Genomic DNA, 14,359 nt, shown 5'->3' with positions numbered 1-14,359 from the left:
TGGGGGCAGAGCTGCATTTGCTCCAAGTCTCTCAAATCCTGTAACATCCCCTTGACTCCATCTCCTCCCAGTGCTCTGGGCTGTTGAGATGGCTGGAGAGGGGAGCGGGTGCAGCTCAGTGGTTGAGCGCCTGCTTCGCACGTGCAAGGTACAGGGTTCAATCCCGGTACCTCCTAAAAAAAAAGATGGCTTTAGCCATCAGCTTTTCCATCTTGGAATGGACTTCACACCATGTGACCAGAGTTCCCAGCAAAGGATATATTATGATCATGAAATCCTTTGCCACAGAGAGGTACCATGAGGCCAAACGTTACAAAACGGGACCTTGAAGGAAAGAGGGCCGCAGCTTAACTCCCGCACCAAGTCAGACACGCCAGGCGTGGCTGCAGGTGCCACACTGGGTGACGCAGAGAGGAGGCTCTCATCGTGGCAGGACGTGGAGTGGGCTGTGGTGCTCACAGCAAATGCCAGCGTCCATGGATCTGGAAAAGGCAAAGGTCGCTCTCTTAAAATTTACTTTTATTCTTTTTATAACAGCTGTACTGAGCTATATAGTTCACATGCCATAAAATTCACCCTTTTAAAGTGTGCAGTCAGTGGTTTTCAGCTCATGGAGTTGTCCAGCCACCATCGCTGTCTAATTCCATGGCATGTTCATCACCCCAACAGGAAACAGTACTCGCTGGCCGTCCTTCCCTGCGCTTGTCCTCGCCGCAGCCCCTAGTCTATATTCTGTCCCTATGGATTTGGCTACTCTGGACCTTTCATAAAAATGGGATCCTGTGTTACGGGATCTTTTATACCTGACTTTTCATGTAGCATAATGTGTTCAAGGTTTATCCATAACAGTACTTTGCTGCTTCTTATTGCTGAATAGTATTGTATTATACCACGTTTTGTTTATCCATTCATCAGTGGATGGATGTTTGGGTGGTTTCCACCTTTTGGCTATGACCATTTGTGCATAAGTTTCTGTGTAGACGTATGTTTTCCTTTCCTAGGAGTGGTATTGCTGGTATAATAACTCTATGGTTAATGTTTTTAGAAACTGCCAAATTATTTTCCAAAGTGGCTGTACCATTTTATAATCCCACCAGCAATGTATGGGGCTTCCAATTTCCCCACCATTTATTTTATTTTATTTTTTTTAAGATTTTTTAAAAAAATTTACTCCCCCTCCCCCTATTATTTATACACGCCGTCTGCTCTCTGTGTGCCGTGTCTGCTCATCGTCTCTTTTGGAGGCACCAGGAACCAACCCTGGGACCTCCCATATGGGAGAGAGGCACTCAGTCGCGTGAGCCACCACAGCTCCCTGCTTTGGTGTGTCTCTCATTGCCTTTCCTCTTTGGGTCTCCTTGTTGTGTCAGCTCACCGCACCTGCTGTTGTGCCAGCCCACTATCTTGCTGGTCTTCTCCAGGACACACAAGGAACTGAACCTGGGACCTCCTGGGTGGTAGGCAAGAGCTCAATCGCTTGAACCACATCTGCTTCCCCACCATTTATTTATTTTTATTTTTATTTTTTCAGTTAGGCCAGTAAAAAGAATTTATTTGGGAAGTGGGGCAAAGAACATAGCTCGCTTAGAAATGGGAGAGAAAGAAATACACGCAAAGGTTTGTTGCGGGCTCCTCTTGGCAGGGAGAGCGAGCTCAGCCTCATGTCATTACCGTTTAAACTGTTGATTATTCCTCCCCCTTCTTAATGATAAAGGAACGGACCCCAGCTGTTACTGGTTACCCCTCCAATAGTGGGACCAATCTGCCATTTATTTATTTATTTATTTTATTTTTTATCCCCTCCTTGTGGCTTTTTGCATGCTGTCTGCTCTCTGTGTCCATTTGCTGTGTGTTCTTCTGTGTCTGTATTTATTTTGTTTCCCCTCCCCCCTTGCAGCTTGCTTGCTGTCTGCTTCTCTGTGTCCATTTGCTGCACACTCTTCTGCATTCTTGCTTGTCTCCCTCTTTTTGTTGTTGCGTCACCTTGCTGAGTCGGCTCTCCACAGCGCTTGCGGGCCAGGCGGCGCTCCGCAGCGTGCGGGTGAGCCTCCTTCACAAGGAGGCCCCAGGACGAACCCCAGGGCCTCCCATATGGCAGGCAGGAGCTCATCTGATTGAGCCACAGCCGCTTCCCTCTGCCATTTATCTTTTTAATTGAAAACTTCTATTTCCACTTGAGCAGTGCAAGGTGGAATGAATATGCAGTAACTGTGACCCTCTGAAGCAAGCCTGCTCTTGGAAACAAGCAGGCCTGGCCTTCAGTCCTGGAGCTTCTGTTTTGCTCTGTGTGCTTGGGAGTCACTCACCCTCTCTGGGCTGGTGTTTTTCTCTTGAGACCTGAAGTAGGATCTAATAATAGAGATCACAGGAAAGTAGAGTGCAAGAAGCTTTGGCCTCCTTGTGCTTTTTTGCTGTGGTGGTGGTGGTTGAATCACCCACTCCCAAAGGCCTGATTCTAACTTCCACACTCACCTCTAAGAGGAGCGCACCAGTGGTAAAGAACAGCACGATGGGAGGCAGAGAGACCTCGAATTAAATCTCAGCTCTAATTCTTACTGTCTACCAGGCTTTGGGCTTGTAAACTTTACCTTTCTGAGCCCAGTGAAACAGAGATTGGACACCACATCACAGGATACAATGGGTGTGGCGAGCATGCAATAAACGGCAGGTGCTGTAATTAAAACACGGGCAGATCCAGTCATCCCACCCATGCCGACTGGGTTCCTGTTAAATGTCATTGCTGTGGTGCAAACATGATTAAGCTTCTTAATGCCTGCAGCTCCCAGGTTTGGGGAAGCTGATGTGTAGACAAATAACTGGGCTCCAGAGTGACAAGTGCTGTAAAGAGGTGTATCTGAAGCTCTCTGTGGTCAGAGAGGAAGAGGTGTGGCAAGCTGGGCTGGGCCTTAGGAAGCCGCTGCGGGCAGGTCTGGGTGGTGCCGGGGCAGGTGGGAGAGGCCCCTTTCCTGCAGCGTGGACAGTGAGGCAGGGAACTCCTGCACCGTGGCTCTCCTTGGTGCCTGCACCCTCGCTCATCCACGTCCACCCCAGGGAAATAGCCCGTCTGCGCTGAGGCTGGAGGGAGGGCAGACCCTTGTCTGGAAAATCCAGATTAGATAAAGGGGTCACACTCCCTGAGCACACACCCAAACCTCTATGTATCCAAGGTCAGGTGGCCACAGACCACCCTGGACCCCAGGAAAGGCCTATGAAGGTTGGGTTCATGAGGGAAAAGGACATTAATGAAATCCCAGATGAGGGAGCCGGGCAGAATGGTGCAGAGCGAAGGGCTTGCTGTTATAACGCTGCCATTTAACAGCCTCGTGATCTCTGGCAGGTCACAACTGCTCACTCTAGCCTCAGTTTACTCATCTGCAAAATGGAAATAAACGCAACCCTCTGCACACAGTTAATGCCAAAATTAAGGGAGGGACATGGACATGCCGTTGCCAAAGCTAAGTATTATCTGTAAGAAAGCTGGTTGTCATCTGATGAATGGATAAATAAGACGTGGTCTGTCCTACAGTGGAATATTATTTGGCAGTAGAAAAGCATGAAGTACTGATACATGCCGCAACATGCATGAGTCTTGAAAACATTATGCTAACTGAAAGAAGCCAGTCTCATATTGTACAATTCCACTTATTTGAAATGTCTTGTCCAGAATAGGGAATCTATAGAGACAGAAAGTAGATTAGGGGTTGCCTTGGGTTGTGGGATTGGTTATTTTGGGAGGAATGGGGAGTGACTGCTAATGGATCCTGGGTTTCTTTTTGGGGAGATGAACATACTTTGGAATTAGTGGGGGACGGCCACACAAGTCTGCAAATATACTAAAAACCACTGCATCATACACTTTAAATGGATAAAGATGTTAAAAGGAATACCTCAGAAGAACGGTTATTAATTTCTTCTTGCACACCTACCTGTGTATGACACCGTGGGGCATACATAGATGAATAATCATATTTTCTTGCAGTGATATAGAGCTCTCATATATATTCTTACTTAATTTTCATTAGCAAATTATTTACGCATTCACTCTCTAAACATGTATTGAGGGTCTTGCAAAGAGCCAGGCTCTAAGCCTAGTACTGGGTATCAACGCCATACAAAGCACCGATCGTCCTTGTGGAGCCCGTGGCCTCCTTATCTAGAAGCAGGCAAGCTGGCGGCATGAGGATTCCAGGACAGAAGCAAGCCCAGTGCTGGGGGGCACAGAGGGGGCATCTGTATCAGGTGGGAGGATCCAGAGAGGCTTCAGGGAGGGGAAGGGTAGATCTTTGAGTTATGGCATGGAGACAAGCGTGGGCCCTAGGGAGATCATGCTGTGCACCAGTCACAGGAACAATGGTACTGGATTCATGGAATAAGTGTTTGTTGAGCGCACGCTGGAGTGGGGGACCGAGTGGCATCCAAACAAGGAGGTGGTGTGGTCCTTTCGATGGACGACACATAGCTGGTGTTTAATCATCATTTGCTGAATGAGTAGTGAACGGTATAAAATACCTGTGCTCAGGACCCCCTGCCTAAGAGTCTCATTTAATTAAAATCTCCCCGGAGTTCGAATGTGCAGCCACAGCTGAGCATCTCAGATGAAATGGAAACTCTTCAGCATGACGGTCTAACCGGTGTGTGTCACACTTTAATTTGATGAAAAACACCTGAGGAGCTTGTGAACGTGCAGAATCTGCTCCAGAAGCTCGGGGTGGATCCCCGCCGGCTGCCTGGCAAGTCCTGCTGCGGGGCTGAGGGTTACCTTCCCTCGGCAGGCCCTGGCTGCTGCCACCCCTCCTGCCTCCCCGACACCCTGATGCCGAGGTGCTGGCAGTCCCACGCAGGCTGCGCCCCCTCCACTCTGGGCCTTGCACCCCACCTTCCTTCCTGGAACATGCTTCTACTCCCCCTTTATACAGATGACCCCCTTGCCCCCCCCACCCCATGCTTCTGTTTGTGGGTCTCAGCAGCTGCCCTGCAAGCCCCGGGCGAGCATCTTCAGTGTAGCACCAACAGTTTCCCCATTGCCAAATCCCAGCCCCTGGCATGGCGCCTGGCAAACAAGGAGCCCACAGTAGATACCTGGGGAAGGAAAAACAAACCTATTCGAGGACATAGATAGGAAGATGCATAGTTATAACCAAATGACTCTGTGCCTGGCCCGAGTATTGGCACTGGCATTATTTAAATCATTTCATCCTCACAATAACCCAATTTTGTAGGGACTTTCTTTTTTTTACTTATTTTTAGAATTTTTAATTAATTAATTACCGTATTTTTTAAGTTTTATCTCCCTCATCGTTGTTCTTTTTTTGCACACGTTATCTGTTCTGTGTGTCCATTTGCTGTGTGTTCTTCTGTGTCTGCTTGTCTCTTTCTTCTTGTCTTTCTCTTTAGGAGGCACCGGGAACCGATCCCAGGACCTCTGGTATGGAAAAGAGTCACTCAATTGTTTGCACCAACTTATCTCCCTGGTCTCCCTGTCTCTCCTCTGTGACTCCCTTTGTTGTGTCATGTAGATGTACACATATCAGAGAGATGTACACATACCATTCTAGTGGGGGCTCAGGGTCTTGAAGGATGTGTAGGAGTCTGGTGGAGGGAGAGGTCAGAGAGGGTGTAAAAGCAGGGGTGGTGATGGAGGGTAGGTTCAAAGCTCAGTGAGCTGGCTGCTGCTTGGGGGATAGGTCCCTGCAGAGGACCAGGGAGACATAAAGCTCAACAGAGCCTGGACACAATTGCCCAGGGCTGGGATACTGGGCAGGGAGTCTGGGTCGCCCAAGGCAGTGGAAAGCATCATGGGAGAAGAGAGGCAGGAGGTACTCCAAGCTCTTTCAGGGCCAAGGTAGTCTACTGAGACAGTACAGGGGAGCTGGAGAGGTTGCTGGATCTGTGGAGCCAGAATATCTGGGTTCACATCCCAGCCCTGCCACCGAGGAGCTGAGTGGCCTTGAACAATGAGTGACCTCAAACAAGGCACTTAACTCTCTGTGCTTCAGCTTTCTCATCTGCAAAATAAGGAGAATGACCTTAATAATAATAATTGGGCTTTGGAGAATAATAAAACAAATATAACAGTGTTGTAATTAGAATCAGAGACTCAACCTTATCTTGGGCACCTGACTTGATTCCTCCCAGCCTCAGTGTCCTCATCTGTAAAAAAAGGGGGGGGGGGGAGAATAATAGCAGCCACCTTAAGGGGCTGCTACGAGGATGTAATAGGTGACACGTGCCAAGGGCTCAGCCCCAGGCCTGGCACATAGTAAGAGCTCACTCGGTAAGTGGGTGTTGAGCGCTGCGTTTCCCGGGGTGCAGACATGTGGGCGGGTGCAGGAAGAGACACAGGGGGAGGGCTGAGGCCATGGTCCAGAGGAGAAGGAATTGGGAGGCGGGGAGAGGGAGGCTGGGTAAGGTGGTGGCGGGAAGGAGCCAGGGAGAGCCAGGAGGAGGGAGGCTTCGGGGTTTGAGCCCGGCTGCCACGGAGAGGCTGGAAACCTGAGCGGAGCAGGAAGTCAGGTGTGCAGACAGGTTTGGCAAGAACCAGATGCGGGCGCGGGGGGTTTGAGAAGGCAGTTTAACGAGCGGGAAACACACAAAGAATCTTGGACTTGGGTAATAAACTACAGGTGACTCAGATGCTTCTCTGTGTTATTCAGTTTAAAAATGAGCATGGATTATCTTGCATCTCTATTTTGTTTTGTAGCATGTTTTCATATTTAAATATAAATAGAAAACACCTTCACAGGAGTCTAAAATGAAAAGCTATAAAAGGTTTTTCAGGAAAAACACTCCCTCCTACCCCTCTTCCCCAACCCAGTTCCCCTCTTAAGGACACACAGTGTTACTCACTCCTTGTACATCCTTCCAAAGAGGAGATTCTCTATCTACTCTAGCATGTATTCTTTTAGCATAATATCTATCTATCTATCTATCTATCTATCTATCTATCTATCTATCTATCTATCTATCATCTCTCTATACATATATATAGCTTTTAAAAAAGACTGAAGGTCAGGATGAGTCTGGGGTTGGAGATACAGATTTGGAAGTCGTCCACATGCAGGTCTTCGTTGAAAATGGGGATGTGGTGGGCGGAGTAAGAGAGAAGCCCAAGAACGAGGGTGCGGGACGTGTGGTCATGGCCAGGGCTCTGAAGCCCCACAGACCTGGTGTGAACTCTGGCTATGCCACTTGGGTAAGTCGCTTAATCTCTCTGACGCTCCGTTTCCTCACCTGTAAAATGGGAGTAAGGTTTGCTCTGTCCTCTCAGTGTCACTGTGAGGATTAAATGAGATAAGGCTTAAATCATGCCTCAGCACAGAGCCTGCCGCGTTGCGAGGCACTCGGTGAACGCGAGGCTCCAGGAGAGGTGGCCGTTCAAGTCATTTAACACCAGGTAGAGCGAGGAGGTGGGAAGGAACAGTGCCTCCCACCTACAGAGGCAGCCACGCCACCCCGCCTGCTCTCCAGCCCCTCTCCAGCCCCGTCCACCCTGGCCCGGGGGCTGAGGCGCCATCTGTGAAGGGAGAACAAGGAATCTGCGGAGTTTCTGGAAAGTCTGTGAGGGCAGGGGGGTGGGGTGAAGGGCGAGTGAGGAGTGTGGAGCAGCTTCAAATGCCCTCTAGGAAGGATAGATCTACAGGTGTGGGCTCGCTGACCCCCGAGGGGCAGGTGTGGGCAAAGGCAAGTGAGCGCTGCAGGGGGTGAGGGGCGGGTGTCTACCGGCCTGAGGGCAGACGGCCCTGGAGAAAGCTGCCCGGGAGAGGAAGGGGAGCGCAGAGCTGCAGCCGCACCAGAAGGTGCTGGCTTGGTTCTTGTTTTGTTTTGTTTTTTGAAGATTTATTTATTTGTTTCTCTTCCCTCCACCCCCACCCCAGTTGTCTGTTCTCTGTGTCTATTTGCTGCATCCTGTTTCTTTGTCCGCTTCTGTCTTCAGCGGCACGGGAATCTGTGTTTCCTTTTGTCGCATCATCTTGTGTCAGCTCTCCGTGTGTGCGGCGCCATTCCTGGGCAGGCTGCACTTTCTTTCGCCCTGGGCGGCTCTCCTTGCGGGGCGCACTCCTTGTGCGTGGGGCTCCCCTACACGAGGGACACTCCTGCGTGGCACTGCACTCCTTGCGCACATCAGTGCTGCGCATGGGCCAGCTCCACACGGGTCAAGGAGGCCCGGGGTTTGAACCCTGGACCTCCCATGTGGTAGGTGGATGCCCTGTCCTTTGGGCCAAATCCGCTTCCCTGACTTGGTTTTAAGATAGGGAAATCCAAAGTATGTTTGTAGGCAGAGGAACGAACTGCCAAGATGTTGAGACAAAAGAGCAGCAGCACAAAACTGGAAATACGGGATGATCCCGATTTCATTTCTTTGTTTATGGTATTTGTATCTTTTAATTTTGAAATAATCACGAAGCTACAGAAAAGTGCAAGAACAGTACAAAGAACTCCCATAGAACCTTTGTCCGACTGCATTAATGGTTTACACTTTGCTCCAATTTTATTTGATTTCATTGCTTTCCTTTTTTTATTGAAGTATACCTTAGGGCAGGAAAGCACCTAACTCTTCCACGTACAACTCAGTGGATTTTACATGTGTGGAGATCAGAGAGCCAACAACCTGATCAGATATAGAACCTTTCCAGCATCCTGAAAGTTCCCTCCTGACCTGTTCTGGTTTCTGTCACTAGAGATTGGTTTTGCCTGTTCTAAACTTCACATAAATTGGAATCAAATTTTGTGTCATCTCTGTATCTTTAAAAAAAAAAAGACAATAAAAAATTTCAGTTAAAAAAATGAAAAAAAATTGGAATCACATAGGAGCTAATCATCTACTTTTTTTTTTATTTTGTTCTTTCCTTGGTTTTTTTTTTTAAGATTTTATTTTACTTAATACTTCCCCTCATTGTTTGCGCTCGCTGTCTGCTATCTGTGTCCATTCACTGTGTACTCTCTGTGTCTGCTTGTCTTCTCTTTTTTGGGAGGCACCGGGAACCGAACCTGGGACCTCCCATGTGGGAGAGAGGTGCTCGATCACTTGAGCCATCTCTGCTCCCCGCTTTTTGTTGTGTGTCTCATTGTGTTTCCTCTTTTTTTGTGTCTCCTTGTTACATCATCTTGTTTTGTCAACTTGCCACGCCAGCTTACTGTCTTGCTAGTCTTCTCTGGGAGGCACCAGGAACCAAACCTGGGACGTCCTGTGTGGTAGGCAGGAGCTCAATCACTTGAGCCACGTCTGCTTCCCCTCATTTACTCTTGTATGTCTAAACTCTTTCACTCAACCATGTCTATGAGATTCAGCCATTAAAAAACAACTTTATTGAGATATACTGCATATACCATAAATGGACCCTTTTAAAATGTACGGTTCAGTGGTTTTTAGTAGTCATGGAGTTGTGCAACCATCACCACTATCTAATTTCAAAGCATTTTCATCTCCCCGAAAGAAACCTCATATGCTTAGCAGACACTCCCCATTCCCCTGACCATGCCTCCCAGCTGCAGGCAGTCATTGATTTGTTTTCTGTCTCTATAGATGTCTCTGTTCTAGACATTTTATCTAAATGGAGTCATACAATATATGGTCTTTGTGTCAGATTTCTTTCAGTTAGCCTAATGTTTTCAAGGTTTATCCATGTTGTAGCCTGGACCAGTACTTCATTTCCTCCTATCTCCTAATAATATTCCATTGTATGGATATACCACATCCATCAAGTGATGGAAATTTGAGTCATCCCTAGTTTTACAGGTAACAGCAGTATGCACACTTGTATACCACTGTGTAGTATTCCATTGTATAAACACATCAATATATCCATTCTGCTATTGATAGACACTTCCCCCCACACCCAGATTTTCATTCTTTTAAGTGGCTGTGAACACTTTTGTACATGCCTTTGGTGGATTCAGCACTCATCTCCTGGGTATAGACTCAAGAGTGGAATTGTTTGGTCATAGCATATACATATAGATTCAACTTTAGAAGATACAACCAAACACTTCCAAAATGGTTGTACAATGTACACTTCCTGCAGCAGTGCATGAGAGTTCCAGTTGATCTGTATCCTCACCGACACTTGGCTATTTTTTTTTTTTTTTGAGGTATTGGGACCTTGTATGTGGGAGGCTGATGCTCAACCACTGAGCCACATCGGCTCCCCTGAGTTAGCTCCCTCCTCTCTCATCTGTTTGCTCATTGTTTTTGCTTGTTGTCTGTTTTTTTTTTTTCTTTAGGAGATACTGGGAACTGAACCCAGGACCTCCCATGTGGGAGGCAGGTGCTCAACTGCTTGAAACATATCTGCCCCCAGTACTTGGCATTTAAATTTTAGTCATTCTGGTGGGGGACTAGTGGTATATCCCACTATAGTTTTAATTTGCAATTCTATGATGCCTAATGATGTTGAGTACCTTTTCATAACTCACTGGCAATTTAGATATCCTTTTTTAGGTGTTGCTCATTCAAATATTTTGCCCATTTAAAAATAATTGTCTTTTTTCCTTAGTGCAGATGTTCTTGATAAATTCTGGGTACCATCCTTTGTTAGATTTATATACTGCAAACATTTTCTCCCAGTTTGTGGTTTGACTTTTCACTTTCTTATGTCTTTTGATGAGAAATTCTTCATTTTAATGAAGTTCATTTTAACAGTCTTGTCTTCTGGTTAGCATTTTTTTTTTTGGTCTTGTTTAAGAACGTTTTGTCTACTTCATGGTTGTGACGATATTCTTATATGGTTACTTCTAGAAGGTTTTTTTTTTTTTTTCATACCTCGTACCATTCATTAAAAAGATTATCTATTTCCACTTATTTGCAGTGGTAGTTTTGCAATAAGTCAGGTGACCATATATGTGTGGATCTCCCAATTTTATTTATTTATTTTTGAACTTTTTAAAAACTGAAATATATCACGCATACATAAACATTACATAAACAATAAATGTATAATAGTTGTGAACTTACAAAACAAACATATAACATCAAACATATATAACATCTCACCCTACCAACAATACCTTGCATTGTTTTTAAACCTTTTTAACTAATGATTAAAGAGCATTGTCAAAATATTACTACTAAACAAAGTATTTTTCCCCTAACCCATCTGATTATTATTATCTTTATATCATTTATATGTGAACATACATAAACAATTAAGCATATAGTAAAAGTTGTGAACTTACAAAGCAAACATGCATAACATCATATAGGGGTCCCATACACCCTCCACCCACCTTGTATTGTTATGAGACGTTTGTTACAAACTATGAAAGAACACTGTCAAAATCTTACTACTAATCATAGTTCTCATCTTACATTTGTGTGTTTTTCCCCCAACCTAAATATATTTTTTTATGAGAGAAGCTGTAAACTTATAAAACTATCATGCACATGTGCAGAATTCCCAAACAACACTCCTCCATCAACACACCACACTGAGGTGTGTCATTTGCTACAAATAAAATAATATCATCTGATTATTGCCATGTCCATAGTGTACATTTGGCTCACTTTTTCCATACTGTTTCAGTATCAACACAGTACATCTTTTGCATAGATGCAAGAATATTATGTTATTACTGCTAACCACAGTCCATAGGTCACTCCAGCTGTATTTTTCCCATGCTTCTTCCAATTTTATTTTAAATATATATAATATATGCATATCTATTTATACATATGTGTGTATATAATCATGGATGTGTGTTTGTGTGTGTGTGTATGCATGCGTGTTGGAAGTTACAAGGTTTGTTGATACTTGCCATGTTGGGGTGATAAGGTATGGGTGATTTTATTAATAATTGTCTTTTAAAAAATTATTTTCTGCACCAAACATAATACTCAGACAAAATAGATGAAACATTTTTCTAAAAATATTCCAGGAGTGGAAAAGTTTCAAGGGTGCAGGTTCTTGGAGGATGGAGGAGGGTTAGGCTGGATAGCAAGAAGTGGGGCTTCCTTATTTAGGGAAGCAGCTAGTCTAGTGGATGAGGAAGAGAGAATTCAGGGGGTGGCAGATCTGCCATCTTCCTAGTCATCTCAATTCCAAGGAAAGTCTGGGGCTAGGAGGCTGGGAGCTTGAGGAAAATGGAAAGATTATCAATAATGTACCCTGCTTAGCAGTTTACAAAACACTTTCAGGTCCCAGGTCTCCTGTGCTCCTTCGGACATTCCTGTGGGTGAAGTAAGGCCTGGTGATTACACCCATTTTACAGATAAGGAAACAGAGGCTCAATGAGTTCTGCTCAAGCATTCACTGAGGATTATTATATGCCAGACCTTGTGCTAGTTCTGGCCCATGGAGACAATTGAGGCACAGCCCCTGTCAGTCCGCAGGCAGCTTCCAGCCTGGGTAGGGAAACAGCAAGTTTACTTATCTAGGTAATTAAAATCTAGAGTGGAAGTGCTAGGAGGGAGGTGAATGCAGGTGATCAGGAAGCACAGAGGGGTACCCGACCTGGCCCAGAGAGCCAGGGAAAGCCTCTTGGAAGAGGGGATATTGAAATGAGTCTTTTTTTTTCACCAAAAATTATGCAAATGATACTTACGTTAGAAATACAGATAACCAAAAGAGAAAATCAATCACAACCCCTCTGTCAAGACATAGCCCCTGTTTACACTTTGAGGTAATTAATGCTTTTTAAACTTCATTCTCTTTCTCTGAGAAAGATACACATGCATACACAAACAAGACTGCATACAAATAAATGTTATCCCCTAGAGTAGCATTCTATAATGTACTCTTCCTCATTTAATGTATTTTAAACCAATATATACAAATTTACATAATAATTTAATGCCTTTTTTAAACATAAATGTATCAAAATTTATTTAGTCAATCTCTTATTGGATATTATTTATAATATTTAGAGAGTATAAACAATGTTGCAAAGAACTTTTTTACACATGTCTGTGCACTTCTCCATTTTTCAATTAAGGTGAATTCTCAGGACTGTTTTGGTCAATTTACTTTTCCACCTGCATCTCTAAACTTGTCTAATACTGGGCATTTTTATTTTATTTTATTTTTTCATTTTATTTGATAAGTGAAAATGACATCCTGTTTGCTTTTGTTTGCTTTTCTGATTATTAATTTAAAAAGAGGTATCCATTTATATCTCTCCCTTTTGAATTGCTTGCTCCTGTTTTGGCCATTTTTATTTTGGAGTATTTTGGTTTTTCTTATTGTCTGGGAAAAATTCTTTATATATTATTGATAATAATCCTTTGTCACAGAGTTGCTAAATCTTTTTTTTCAGTTTTCTTTTACCTTTAGAACATACAATTTTTTCTGAGGTTCATTTGGGAGAATAGCTTAGTCATGAGAGCAAGAATATTCCAGAGGAAAGAGTAACAAAGAGAACTTTTCTCTTTCAGATATAAAATGTATTATAAAGCTATCGACATTAAAGCATTGTGGAGCTGACACGGGAACATACAGAAAGATTAATGGCTAAAACTCAGAAACAGACCCAAGTATATATGAGTTCAGTATATGATGAACGTGGTACCTGAAATCAGTGGGGAAAATGGTGTATGGGCAGCTGACTATTACAGAAATCACATCAGATTTCTTTTTCACTCCAGAACCAAAATAAATTCCCAGTGGATTGAAAGAGAAGTATAAAAACAAAAATTTGAAAAGAAGCAATAATCAATGCGCTCTCTTCCTTGGCAGGAACCTCCCAGAAAGTGTGATTAGCATACCTAAAAAAAAACCAAACACACAAAAAACAAGAAAATATTTTGTAACAAGTATTAATCGGGTGGAGGTAAAGAGAGGAGCGGAGGGCATCAGGCAGAGGGATTGAGCAAATATCTGGAAGCTCTAAGGAGTAAAGCAGCGTGCTTTCCTCTAAACAGACAGGGTCAGGACTCGAACTCTGGACGCCCACAACGCAACCCGGCGCTGAGTCCACGCCCGCCCACACAGGCCTGCTTAATTCTGTAAAATAGCACTTTTCCCATATATGGTACTTAATATCTGTTCTTCTGGTAGGATGACATGGGGCAGGGAAAAAAGAGCCCGCGAGGCCCGGCGCCAGCACCCCCGACCTCCGGAGGCCTCGCCCCAGCGCAGGCAATGCACCAAAAGCCGGCTCCAGAGCCCGCTGCGGCCCCAGCCTCCTCCTCCTGATTGGGCCTTCGCCGCGTCAATCCTCCTCCTCGAACCTGGCTGTCCGTTGGCCCCACCCTAGGAGGGCGGGGCTCCCGCCTAGGAAGCGCGGGGGAAGGTGGAGTGGGTGGAGGTGGGGGCGGATAGGGAGGACCAGTCCCCGCCCCCTGTCCCCAGAGGCTCCGCCTACCCCGCTCTCCACGGGCTAAGACGTCCGTCCATCAAGACCAGGAGCCGGCCCGAATGGGCGACAG

This window comes from Dasypus novemcinctus, chromosome 12, assembly GCF_030445035.2.
Source record: "Dasypus novemcinctus isolate mDasNov1 chromosome 12, mDasNov1.1.hap2, whole genome shotgun sequence".
Taxonomy (NCBI): Eukaryota; Metazoa; Chordata; class Mammalia; order Cingulata; family Dasypodidae; genus Dasypus; species Dasypus novemcinctus.
This window is presented reverse-complemented; position numbering follows the sequence as displayed.